Source organism: Notamacropus eugenii, chromosome 2 (genome assembly GCF_028372415.1).
Source record: "Notamacropus eugenii isolate mMacEug1 chromosome 2, mMacEug1.pri_v2, whole genome shotgun sequence".
Taxonomy (NCBI): Eukaryota; Metazoa; Chordata; class Mammalia; order Diprotodontia; family Macropodidae; genus Notamacropus; species Notamacropus eugenii.
Window position 1 is genome coordinate 76,741,256 of NC_092873.1, and position 14,650 is coordinate 76,755,905.

Here is a 14,650-nt window from a genome sequence, read left to right on the forward strand (position 1 = left end):
AGAGAGGCTGCAGAGTGCACAATCATCTGCAAATCAAAAGTCATATACCAACTCTCTCTTCATTCAGTCTTGACTTGTTGCCTTTTTAAGTTAAATAATTTACCATCAGTGTGGTAGCTGACTTTGATGCTGTTTTCATCCTTGTTGAAGGTGTCTGATAACATCGATGAAAACATGATGCTAAAAATCAGGAAAGTAACACTATTTACTAGGAAAACTGGAAAATAGTGTGGCAGAAACTAGGCATAGATAAACATCTTACACTGTGCACCAAGATAAGGTCAAAATGAGTACATGACTCAGAAATAAAGGGTGATACCATAACCAAATTAGGAGAGCAAGGAATACTTTACCTGTCAGATCTATGGAGAAGGAAAGAATTTATGATCAAACAAGAGATAAAGAACATTATGAAATGCAAAATGGATAATTTTGATTACATTAAATTTAAAAGATTTTGCACAAAGCCAATGAAACAAAGATTAGAAGGAAAGCAGAAAGCTGGCAAACAATTTTTACTGCCAGTGTTTCTGATAAAGGTCTCAGTCCTAAAATATATAGAAAACTGAATCAAATTTATAAGAATACAAATCAACCTCCCATTGATAAATGGTCAAAGGATATGAATGGACAATTTTCAGATGAAGAAATTAAAGCTATCTATAGTCATATAAAAATTCTATGAATCACTGTTGATTAGCGAAATGCAAATTAAAATAACTCTGAGGTACCACCTCACCTATCAGAGTAGCTATAAAAGGAAAATGATAAATATTGGAGGAGATATGAGAAAATTAGAATATTGATGCATTGTTGGTGGAGTTGTGAAGTGATCCAACCATTCTGGAGAGCAATTTAAAACTATCCCCTAAGGGTTACAAAACTGTGCATACCCTTTGTTAAGAGATCATAAGAAATGGAAGAGGATCCACATGTACAAAAATATTTATAGAAGCTTTTTAGTGGTGGCAAAGAACTAGAAATTGAAGGGATGCCCAGCAATTGGGGAATGGCTGAACAAGTTGTGGCATATGATTATAATGGAAAACTATTGTGCTATAAGAAATGGTGAGTAGGATGCTCTCTGAAAAACCTGGACTAACATAAACTGATGCTAAGTGACGTGAGTTGAACCAGGAGAACATTGGACACTAACAACAGTACTGTTCGATGATCAACTTTGATAGATTTAGCTCTTCTCAGCAATACGATGGTACAAGATAATTCCAAGAGACTCATGATGGAAAATGCTATCCACATCCAGAGAAAGAACAGATGGAGTCTGAGTACAGATCAAAGCATACTACTTGCTTTTTTTCTCATGGTTTTTCCCTTTTGTTCTTATTCTTTTTTCACAACATCTCTAATGTGGAAGTATGTTTAATATGATTGTACATGTATAGCCTATATCAGATTGTTTGCCCTACTGGGGAAGGGGACAGGAGGGAGGGACAAAAAAAATTTGGAACTCAAAATCTTATAAAAGTGAATGTTAAAAACTATCTTTACATGTAATTGGAAAAAATAAAATACTATTAAGTGGAAAAAATAAAGAAAGATGATTACTCTTTAAGGGAAAACAAAGCATGGGAGCAAGCACACAACCCTCCTTCACTCCACTGGTGACTGAGAATACCTGAGAGCACCATCCATTATCTAGAACCCATGTAAGCATGCCATCATGAAAATGACATACAGTACTGATGAACCTCTTTGGTCAACCACATTTTTCCATGATCTTCCACAAGCCCTCACAACTGACAGTATCAAAGGCCTTGGTAATATCTATGAACATTGTATACAAACCTTCATTCTGCCCCTGGAATTTCTACCGGAGTTGTGAGGCAGCAAACACTATATCAATTGCTCTTCAGCCCTTTCTGAAGCCACACTGGTTCTGGAGTAGATGACTATCTTCCAGGTGAAGGATCAGCCTATTATGGAAAACTCTGGCAAGAATCTTGGTGGCAGTGACTGAGAGGGCTAACCTCTGCCCACTTTTGGAAGGAAGGTTTGGGCTGGTACCATTGCTTCTTTCTTGGGGTGTTGAGTGTTGTGTTATTCTGGGATCTGAGGGGGATATCTCTGGCTGGGAACCTACAAGCTTTTAGTGCTTCTAAAAGTGATCCAACCCAGGACAAAGTATAATGGCTGCTCCCCTAGTCTGAGCTCTACAAATTCTTGACCTGTTCTTTTTTTTCACATCTGTGCCCTAGTAGACTGCTGCTATACTCAGCCCCTAATGAACAACTAGTCTCTGTTGGTATAGAGAAACAGAGTTGCATGCTTCCCTCTGATCTAGAAGTCCTACTCTGGTTATTTCTTTAAAGGCTTCAGACTGTGCTAAAAGCTGGAACTGAGACTCCACCTTTGCTCTGAGGTCTAACCCCACAGTTAACTGCTTGCTTCTGAACCTGCTCCTCAGTACTTTGTTCAGGGTCTCACACAATTCTCTACAAGAACAAGCCCCTGGGCACAAGTTACCTACCTCCTCAGTCTGCTCTGAATCCAGACCCAGACCTGAATAGTAGGTAACAAAGCTATCAGTTGGCATCTGCTCCAATCATAGTGCTCCATATGGGTCTAGGACCTCCTCTTACTTTGATGTACAGGCTCTTCCTGGGTGCCTGGATCCTGTGAGAGTGGCACACTCCTGGCCTGGCTCTGTCCCCAGTGTCCACCAACTTATTCTGTCTCCTTGAGCTGAGCTGGGCGGAAAAAATGATTCATTCATTTTTTTTCTTGGATTTCCCCATCAGAATTTGGTCTGGTACATTTTCTAGATCTGTTTGGAGGAGTTGTGGGGGGAAAGAGGGGAAGCTTTCTATATTACTTCCTTGTACTCTATCTTGGCTACATAAATTTTGTTTTAATTTTTTTCTTGCTTTATAAAATAATCCTTTGTAGTTTGATTGGTATGCTAAATAAGTAAATTAATTTAAGTACTATGGACACTTTTTATTATATTGGAATGACTTAGCCATAATGTTTACTCTAAATATTTAGATCTGTCTTTATTAAGAGTGTTTTGCAGTTAAATTTATACATTTACTAGATAGGATCTTGATATATATATGTATGTATGTATGTATATACTCCTTAATGTTTTATGTATTATGTAATGATTTTGAATGGAGTTTCTTTTTCTGTCTCTTCCTGTTGAGTCTTGTTGATAATACATAGGAATGAGTATGATTTATGTAGATTTTTTATATCCTTCAATTTTGCTGACGTTATTGGTTCAATTAATTTTTCATTGAGTCTGTAGCATTTTCTCAACCAATTTTCATAGTGTCCATAAAAAGTAATGTTTTTTCCTCTTTGCTTTTACTTATTCAATTAATTTCTCTTTCTTGTCTTATTGTTATAGTATTTCAAAGACTATTAAATAAGCGTGGTGATAATGGCATTCTTGCTTTACCTTTGATTTTATTGGAAAGGCCCTAATTTTTCTCTATTACATATATTGTTTGCTCTTGGTTTTAGATAGTAATTATTTGTTGTACTAAGGAAATGTCCACTTATTACTATTCTGTCTAGTGTTTTTTAACAAACAGGTATTGGATTTTATCATTTTTTTATCAAGCGGTATCTGTAGCCTATAGAAAGATTTTAATTGCCCCTTCTTTTCCTTCCTATTGAAGGTAGCTTATGTAATATTAGAATTAATTGTTCTTTGAATGTTTGAAAGAATTTAATTGTAAATTCATTTAATACTTTTGTTCAATTTCCTTTTCTGTTATTGGGTAATTTTAGCAATCTATCTTTTGTTAATTTGGGTAATTTATATTTTTGCAAATATTGATCCAATTCTTCTAAGTTATCTTTTGTTAACATATAATTAAGCAAAATAGTTTGTGCTAACTTCCTTTATTTCCTCTTTGGATGTTAAGAATTTCCCTTTGACATTTTTGATATGAACAATTTGATTTTTCTCTCTACTTTAAAAAAAATCTGATAAGCAGTTAGCCAATTTTACTAGTTTTTAAAAAGCTCCTAGTTCTATGTATTGATTCAATGGGGGAGTTTTTTGCTTTACAATTTTATTCTCTTCTTTGAATCTCAGAATTTCTATTTTAATCTTTAGTTGAGGGTTTTAAATTCTTTCTCTTTCTAGTTTATTCTTTTAGTTGCACACCCAGCTCATTGTTTTGTTCTTTCTTTCTTTGGTTGATAAAAGTATTTACAGAAATAAAATTTTCCCCAAGGGCTACTATAGCATTCTTTTTGGTATTAAAATTAATGCAGGGGCGGAGCCAAGATGGAGTAGAAAGACACACACACTCTAGCTTTTCCTTCACAGCTCATAAAATAACTGTAAAGAATGACTCTCAACAAATTCTAGAGCAGCAGAAGCCATAGAATGACAGAGTGAAGGAGATTTCCAGCCCAAGGTGACCTGGAAGGCCAGCGGGAAAGGTCTGTCACACCAGACATGGAGCAGGACTGGAGCAGGCCTCAGGGGCGTAATCCCCAGCAGCACCAGATCCCTCAACCCACAGGCAACAAAGGCAGCTTCAAAGGTTAGTGAGAAGGCTTTTTTAGCTGGGTGAGAGGGAAGCATGGTCCCCCCCAGCTCCAGCCCCAGGCAGCAACAGAGACAGCAGCAGCATCTTCTACATTAAGGGATCAAAGGGCATGGAATATGATATTCCAGAAGTCAAAGGAATTAGGATTAAAATCAAGAATCACCTACCAACAAAACTGAGTATAATACTTCAGGGGGAAAAATGGTCATTCAATGAAACAGAAGACTTTCAAGCATTCTTGATGAAAAGACCAAAGCTGAAAAAGAAAATTTTACTTTCAAACACAAGAATCAAGAGAAGAATGAAAAGGTAAACAGGAAAGAGAAATCACAAGGGACTTATTAAAATTGAACTGTTTACATTCCTACATGGAAAGATAATATTTGTAACTCTTGAAACTTTTCTCAGTATCTGGGTAGTTGAAGGGATTATACACACACACACACACACACACACACACACACAGACAGACAGAGACAGAGACAGAGACAGAGAGCACAGGGTGAGCTGAATAGGAAGGGATCATATCAAAAAAAAATTAAGGGGTGAGAGAGGAATATATAGGGAGGAGAAGGGGAGAAATGGAATGAGGCAAATTATCTCTCATAAAAGAGGCAAGAAAAAGCTTTTTCAATGGAGGGGAAAAGGGGGGAAGTGAGAAGGGAAAAATGAAGTTTACTCTCATCACATTTGGCTCAAGGAAGGAATAACATGCACACTCAATTTGGTATGAAAATCTATCTTACACTATAGGAAAGTAGGGGAGAAGGGGATAAGCAGGGTATGGGGGATGATGGAAGGGTGGGCAAATTAGAGAAGGGAGCAATTAGAAGTAAACATCCTTGGGGAGGGACAAGGTCAAAAGAGAGAATAGAAGAAATGGGGGGCAAGATAGGATGGAGGGAAATATAGTTAGTCTTACACAACATGACTATTATGGAAGCCATTTGCAAAACTACACATATATCGCCTATATTGAATTGCGTGCCTTCTCAGTGTGGATGGGTGAGAGGGAGGAAGGAAGAAAAATTGGAACTCATAGTTTTAAGAACAAATGTTGAGAATTGTTTTTTGTGTACAACTGGGAAATAAGAAATACAGGTAATGGGATATAGAAATTTATCTTCCCCTACAGGACAAGAAAAAGGATGGGGATAAGGGAAGGGAGGGATGTTAGAAAGGAGGGCAGATTTGTGGAAGGGGTAATGAGAATGCAAGGCTTTTTGGGGTGGGGGGAGAAGAGAGATGGGGAGAAAATTTGGAACTCAAAATTTTGTGGAAATGAATGTTAAAAATTTAAAATAAATAAAAAAAGAAAAAATATTTCCTTGTGAGCAGCCTATATAAAATACAACCAATATCCTCTAGATCTGGGGGGGATGGAGGGCTGGGGAGGGGTGGAGGGCTGGGGAAGGGTTTGGGAGAAGTAAAAAATAAACTGAACCAAAATGAAGAGAAGGTGGCCTGTGAGGCCAGAGCTCCATAGGACTCTGCAGGCTGTCCCTGTGGTCTCACTCTCGGGGAAGGTGTCCATGTCATCCTGAGCCCTTTCACTGCCCCATCCCTGTCTCCATCCCAGAGAGTCCTGGCCACTTTCTGGTACCCAAGAACTCCATGATTTCAATTGATGTGAGCAGTGTAAGTGACGTGGTCTCAGGAGGGAGGCAGGTTGTAGCGAGCCAAGAAGGAGGTAGGTGATGCAGAAACGAAGGCACCAGTTCTAAGTCAAATGAATGGATGAAATTTCTGATGGAGAACAAGTAGAAGGGTTCTCCTAGATCATCCCCAAAGTTACATTTAGTGCTAACATGTTAGGAATCTACACAGTGACATGTCAGCAAATGTTTAACAACAGGCTCTCGGGGGGAAATTAAATTCATGACGCACTTTTTAGCTTAATTTGCATTATATATACTTTTTCTATCACATTCTTAAGTGCAGACAATCCAGCCCTGATTTGTTGCTTTCTGCTTTTCTGAGTCCATTGGAGCTGACTCCAGCACATGCCTGGTTGTGTGTCCAAAATGTTCCTAAATAAACATAGTTGAGGTGCAGGAAAATGAGAGTTTTACTCAAAACAGTATTTTCCCCAGACTAAGTAATGAAAACATGTCCTTTTTTGAAGAATATCTGAATAGCCTACCTCAAGATAAAGAGTAAGGACTGGGTCTGTGATTTTAGTAGCCTAGAGAACTATTAAATAAGGACACTCCCATTTATCCAGAGAGGTCAGCACCTTCTCTGCAACTTACAGACTTAGAGAGTTGTTTAGAGCACTTAGAAGTTAAGTAACTTGAACAAGGTCACCCAACCAGAATGAGTCAGAGGCAGGACTTGAGCCCAGGTCTTAGCTTCTATGTATAGAGATCATATAGTGATAGTGGGCTTTTATATATATACATATATATATATATATATGTCAATTTAAATAAATGTAGTTGCCAGTTTAGAGTTGACTATGGAAAGAAGCAGAACTTGGCAGCCCACCTTAGTAACCTGCCCTGTAGACACTATATGCATTGTACCCACTGATGTATAAGGATTCCATAAAGAGAAAAGGGGTTTCCAGGCCCTGAAGTACCAGGAATTGTAAGCTATCAGTTACCACACATATCATTTATGTTTCTCATTAACAATGTGCTCTAAGTTTGATCTCTCTCCTCCTTTGGTGTTCTGTATATTTATAGGAGTGTCAAGAGCTACAGTTCTAGGAGTAACAAGCTACAGGGTTACCCCTGTAATCTCTTCTAGGCTGGCCCATACCAAAGTCAGTCATTGTGTCATTTACATTTAATATTAAAACAAAATGAAAAAATCAGAAGTCATTCAAAAGTTAACAAGTTGTGTGACCTTGATTGTTACATTTTCCCCACCCCAGATGAGTGGGTGTAGGGGAAGGGTGACGCAGAAGGATCAGAGACAAGACAAGGTGGATAGAGTGCTGAGCCTGGAGTCAAGAAGACCTTGGGTTCAAATCTGACCTCAGAAATTTACCAGCTGTCACTTAACCTCAGTTTGCCTCAGTTTCTTCAACTGTAAAATGGTGATAATGATCTCATCTATCTCACAAGGTTGTTGTAAGGATCAAATGAGATAATAGTAAAGTACATAGCATAGTGCTGGCACATAGTATGTGCTCTATAAATGCTAGCTATTATCGTTATTATTATTAGCTAGCCATTATGGGAGAATAATAATCAACGAGGATATGCATTGTTGACACCTGAATTGATTCAGCTGAGCATGAGTGCCCCTGCTTCTGAGTTGCTCATTATTGTCTACCACCTAATCATCAGAGCATCCTTGGAGTTCCTATGGCTGTTTTGGCCTAGGAATTGCTATCAATAGCCTGAACCTCTAGTTGCCTGTTCCAATTCAGTCTCAAAGATGGTTTCCACACCTTTTAAGGAAAAGCTAGCCTAACTTTCATAAGGGGGAGGGTTAAGTGAGAGTAATTTGTATCCTGTTCCCACTCCACCTCTAGGTACATAGCCCTGGAACTAGACTGTGAGTTGGGAGACGTTATATCATGTTTTATGGAAAGTTTTCTTTTCAACTTGGACTTGTGATCTTAGTGGGTTAGGGTTCTCCAGATGAGGGCTACCTCCACCAACACAGAGAGCTGTGAGAAATTAATTATTTCTCTCTTTTATTTAATAAGTAGTTACTGTAGTAGGACTGTTTGCTCCTTTTTCTACTTTCTCATCTAGAAAGCAACTAATGTGGGAAATCTCTCTTAAAGATTTACTCAGGTCAAAAAAAAAAAAAATGATTTACCTAGGTCAAGATCTAAAAAAAAGCCTACAAAAGAAATTCTAAGTTTCAGCTAATGGGTGTTTGCTAAGCTAAGTCTGAGAACATGTGGATCCTCCCATTAGGGGTCTTTGGTCTAAAAGAGATAGTCAAATGACTATCCTTTTTATTAGTAACATGCTGGCCTTATTAATTAAATTATTAAATTACCCAGAAACTATGTCTCTCAAAATTTTTTTTATAATAGGGCCAACTATGCTGCAACTTATAGTCATTGCTAGCTCAGAGAGATGTTTAGAAGGCACTGAGAGGTTCAGTGGAGTCAACCTAGCATCACATAGTCAATGTCAAGAGTCATGATTTGAGCCAAGACTCTAAGGTTGGCTCACTAGTCATTACTCCTCAATGTCCCTCTTTATGGAGACTTCAAGGTTGATAAATAAATAGAAAAAGCATTTATCTACTTTGCATCACTCACTCTACATTGCATCTGCTGCCCTGCCCAATGGGGTAGCAACTATTTGTTCAATCCCTTTCATTGCAGATGAACTATCCATTGCAATAATAAAATACTGATTTACCTAAAATTATTCCCATATTGTCTACAACATTGGTGCTGTTGAGTTGTACACACCTACAAATGTGTAGTAGTACTGGTTGCCTTGCTATCTACAAACATGCCCATATCTCCCCCATCCTCAAAAAACCCTCAATAGATCCTTCCATTCCAGTTAGCTTTCATCCTCTGTTGCTCCTCCCTTTTGTGGCTAAACTTCTCAAGTTTGCCTACAATCAGTGCTTCCACTGTCTTTGCCCTCACTCCCTTCAAAACTCTCTACAGTCTTGCTCCTGCCTCATTATTCAACTGAAATGGTGCTCTCCAAGGTACCCTGATCTTGTAATTGCTAAAGCTAGTAGCATTTTCTTAATCTTCATCCTTATTGACTTTTTGGCAAACTTTCACACTGTTGCTCACTATCTTCTCCTTGACACTCTATTCCCTAGATTTTGAAAACACTATTCTCTCCTATCTGACAGCTCCTTCTCATTTTCCTTTGCTGTATCTTCATCTAGGTCATGCTTGCTGAGGTATAAGGGTGTGTTCAGGGACTGATATCTCTGTTGTGAAGACTGCCAAGCCCTTTTAGGGCTGCTTTTCACCTTTGGTGTCCACCTGTTCACCTAACTCTCACTTGTGACTCTAAGAAGCTGTAACATGTGTAACAGCTACACCCTAGTAAACTACTTCAGCAGATGGGTTAAACCAGGTGGAGGATAACCAAGAGGTCTCAAATCTGTTGGTGAGTTGGGGGGGGGTGTCTACCCCAAGCATGTGGAGGATTCCCCTAGTGGAATGGACAAATGAGAACAATCTGTTTCAATGGCTTATGAAGGCAACTGAAGCAGGAGCTGTGGAGCACTTAGAGTTTGGTTAGATATTGAAGATGCCAAGGTAATCCACTGCATAGTAAGCCATCACTAGTTATCTTGATTCTGTCCTGCCACTGAACTGTGATGACTGGAGAAGGGAGTGAGGTCGATGGCATTGTGCAACTCTGCCTCACTTAAATCCAATTTATGTATAAATTAAAAAGACATCATCCATACCATTTTATTACTTTCATCTATCTCAAAGTTCTGTGGTGATAGGCAAGTGATGAAGCATCAGGTGTGGATATTCTTGGAGCTGTAGTCAAAATCCTGCACAGGTGGCCCAGGCCATAGAGTCATTTCACTGGAAGCAGCAGTGGGATTTGGCAGCCCGCTGGGTGTCTGAGCAGTCTTTTAAGGATTGCATTGCCCATCTCCTGGTGTGAGGAAGGAAGTAGAAAAGGTGCCCTAAAAATTTTCTGCTTACCCAACCCTGGTCTAATTACTACAGCAGGTAGGGATTCCACCCTGTGGCCAAAACACAAAACTCAAAAAAATGCGCAAAAACATCTGCAAACACAATCCCACTCACCATCAGCACATGGTATGTGTCCACATTTATATACAACACAAAATCTAGTAGACCTGAAAGATGAACAGCTCTTATTGCAAGAGAACTCAGCAGGTATCACATCCAAACAGGACCCTAAGTACAAGGCTAGCCAATGAAAGCCAGACTACTGAAACTGGAGCTGGATATATGTTTTTCTGGAGTAGCTGCAGTGAAGGGGAGTGCCATCAAGCTGGTTTTTCAATAAAAAACTAACTTGGTCAACAAACTCATATGCCTCTCAAAAGGAGTGAATGACAGGTTCATGACAATGTGATTGCCACTTTCAGGAAAACATCACGCCACCATCATCAGTGCCTATGCTCCAAGGTCAAAGAAAAATTTTATGAAGACCTAGAGATTCTTATCATCAATGTGCCAAAAGAGGAAGCTTATAATTCTGGGTGCTTTTAATGCTAAAAGTAGGCTCAGACTACCAGACTTGGCAGGGAGTCCTAGGGAGGAATGGAGTTGGAAACACTAACAGTAATGGTCACTTTCTACTGAAGACTTGTGCATCTCATGACTTGCTCATCACCAACGCTGTCTTCTGTTTACCTAAATGCAATAAAATTTTGCGGATGCACCCTTAGAAGCAAACACTGGCATTTAATAAACTATGTGATTGTAAGGGGAAGAGAAAGACAGGATGTGAAAGTGACGAAGGCAATGTGTGGAACAGAGTGCTGGACTGATCATAAACTTATCTCCAAGCTAAATATTTGAATTCAACTAAAAACTGTATCCCCAAGGCAAAATGACTAGGAGAAGAATTAATGTTAACAGATTAGAGCTCTTTCTGAGAGGGAATAATTGGTTGCTAACTTGGAGGGAAAATTGAGCCAACACACAATTGGCAACAATGAAGCAGAAAAGGAATAGGCAGCTTTCAGAAATATGGTAAATAGCACTGCATTTGCTCATCTGGGTCAGAACAATTGCAAACATCAAGACTGGTATGGTGAAAATCATGGGGAAATTCAGAAACTGCTAAGTAAAAAACAACAACTTCACAGGGTTTGCCAGCAGAATAGTTCATGCATTTCTAAGAAGGCAGCATTTAATTCCACCAGAAGTACAAGCAAAGCTTAGAGAGATGCAGGATTCTTGGCTCAGGAAGAAGGGAGATGGAACTCAGTTTTATGTTGACAATAACAACCCAAACTGCCTTTATGATGCCCTGAAAGCTGTTTATGGTTCAAAGACCTATCTCAACTACTCAGTACTGATGAAGCCATATTGATTAATGAAAAGGACACAATCCTACAGAGATAGGCTGAACACTTTCATAGTGTTCTCAACAGACCATCCTCAATCAATGCTGAAGCCACTGACCATTTACCTCAGATTGAAGTCAATTCCCCCTTAGCTGAACTTCCAACTGAAGAAGAGGTTTTGAGGGTCATTAGTCTCCTTTCATGTGGCAAAGTACCTAGTGCTGATTCTCTTCCATCTGAGATTTACAAGGCAGGGGGTCCACTGCTCATACAAAAGTTGACTGAAATTTTCCAGGTTATAAGGCAAGGAGAGGTTATCCCCCAGGAGTTCAAGGATGCCTCCATTGTCTATCTCTGTAAAGGTAAAGGGAATAGATTGTCCTGTGACAATCACAGGGGAGTCTCTTTCTCTTAGTCATCTCTGGCAAAATTCTTGCTAGAGTCCTCCTTAATAGACTGATCCTTCACCTGGAAGATGGTCATCTACCTGAGAGCCAGTGTGGTTTCAGAAAGCACTGAGGAACAGTCGATATGTTTTTTGCTGCCCAACAACTCCAGGAGAAATATCAGAAGCAGAACAGAGGTGTGTACACAACGTTTGCAGTTCTGACCAAGGCCTCTGATGCCGTGAATTGTGAGGACTTATGGAAAATTATGTCAAAATTTGGTTGCCCAGAGAAGTTCATCTATATTGTATGCCAATTTTATGACAGCATGCTTGCCCAGGTTCTAGATACAATGCTCTCATGTTTTTCCAATCACCAATGGAGTGAAACAAGGCTGTGTGCTTGCTTCCATGCTTTTAAGCATGATATTTTCAGTGATGTCAAATGCCTTTAATGAGGATGAACACAGCATTGAGGTCAGCTACTGCAATGATGGTAAATTCTTCAAATTGAAAAGGCCACAAACCAAGACCAAAGTGGAGGACTGTTGGTGCGTGATTTTTTTGTTTGCAGATGATTGTGCACTCAATGTAGCCTCTGAAACTGAGATTCAACAAAGTAAGGACTGATTCTCTGGTGCTTGTGCTACTTTTGGCCTAACAACACCAAGAAAATAAAGATACTCCATCAGCCACCACTACCCCATCCATACATCCATATCAGTTACAGCAAATGGAGAAGATTTGATTGCTATGGATAAGTTCACTTACCTTAGTAGTACACTTTCCAGAGATGTACACATTAATAATGAAGTTGATACACACATTGCCAAAGTTAGCTCAGTGTTTGGGAGACCCTGAGGGAAAGTGTGGAAGAAAAGAGGTATTAGACTGACTACCAAACTAAAGGTCTACAGAGCTGTTGTGCTGACCTCATTGCTGTATGTCTGTGAAACCTGAACAGTATATCAGCACCATGCCAGGAAACTGAATCACTTCCATTTGAATTATCTTAGGAAGATTCTGAAGATCATCTGGCAGGATAAGATACCAAACACTGAGATCCTTTATCTAACTAAACTGCCAAGCATTCAAACTCTATTTCAGAGAGTGCGATTCCAGTGGGTTGGCACGTTATTTGAATGCTTGCCAAAAAGATTATTTAATGGAGAACTCACACAGGGCAAGCGTTCACATGGTGGTCAGAAGTGATACAAGGACACATTCAAGATCTCTCTTAAGAACTTTGGAATTGTGTGACATGGGAGACACTGGCCCAGGACTGCTAAGCATAGAGTGCCCACATCAGAGACAGTGCTGTCCTCTATGAGCAAAGCAGAATTGAAGTAGCTCAAAAGAAATGCGAGATGCACAAATTTAGAGAATCCACTCCAAATGTTCACATGGACTGTTTGTGCCTGACCTTCAGTAGAGCATTCCCAGATTGCATTGGTCTAATCAGCTGGTCAGAAACACTGTAACTCTAGCATAGTGACATCATTTTGATCCTCTCTGAGAACAAAAGACAACAACCAAGCAACTAGGCTGCAAACTGTCATGTCCTCCAAGACTATGTCCTGGGCCTTCTTCTCTTATTTCTCTGTACTGTGTAATTTGATGATCTCATCAGATCCCACAGATTTCTTTGCAGAGGATTCTAAGCTATATTTATCCAATCCCAACCTCTCTCCTCATCTCCTGTCTTGCATTTCCAACTGCCTACTGTACATCTCAAATTTGGTGTCCTGTAGACATCTTAATCTGATCATATCCAAAACTGAACTCTTCTCCTCAAAATTCTCTCCTCTTTCTTTCCTATTATTGTGCAGGGCATCATCATCTCCCAGTTAAGCAGGTTCACAACTTATGTGTCATTCTTTTAACACCTCAATCATGCTCAGCTCCCCCACATTTAATCATCTGCCAATCCTGTAGATTCTACCTTTGTAATATCTTCAGATATATACTCTCCTTTGACACTGCCAGCACTCTAGTGGAGGCCTTCATTCCTTCATATTTGGATTACCACACTAGCCTACTGATTGGTCTCCCTCCCTGTCTCTCTCTCTACTCCAATCTATCCTCCACTCAGCTATCAAAGTGATCTTCTTAAAGCATAATTCTATGTCATACCCCTTTCCTTACTACTACCATCCTCAATCAAGTTCAGTGGCTCCCTATTGCCTCAAGGATCAAATGTACATAATCCTCTATTTGTCTCTTAAAAGACCTTCAGAACTTGGCCCTTTTCTACCTTTTCAGATTTCTTATACTTTATGATAACACTGGCCTCTTTGCTCTTCCTCCCACAAGATACTCCATCAACCTATTCCATGTATTTTTAATGACTATCCCCTATGCCTGGAATTCTCTCCCTCCTTATCACTACCTCACAATTTCCTTTAAATGTCAAACTAAAATTTCTCCTTCTGAAAAAAGCCTTTACTAGTTCCCCTTAATGGTAATGCTTTCCCTCTGAAACTGTCTATTATTTATCTTGCATATAGCTTATTTGTACACAGTTGTTTACATGTTGTCCCCCCATTAGATTGTGAGCTCCTCAAGAACAGGGACTGGAACAGTATCTGACATAGAGTAGGTGCTTTGGAAAAATGCTTGTTGACTTCACTTGACCTGATGGCCTATTTTGGATGCTGACAGCTGGAGTAAATTTTAGATATATCATTTTAATTGATAGGTTGCATATTTTTTATATAACAAAATGCGAAGTAATTCATTGCTATCATTTGTTTGGCTTTCATGAAAACTTTAATATGCCAACAAA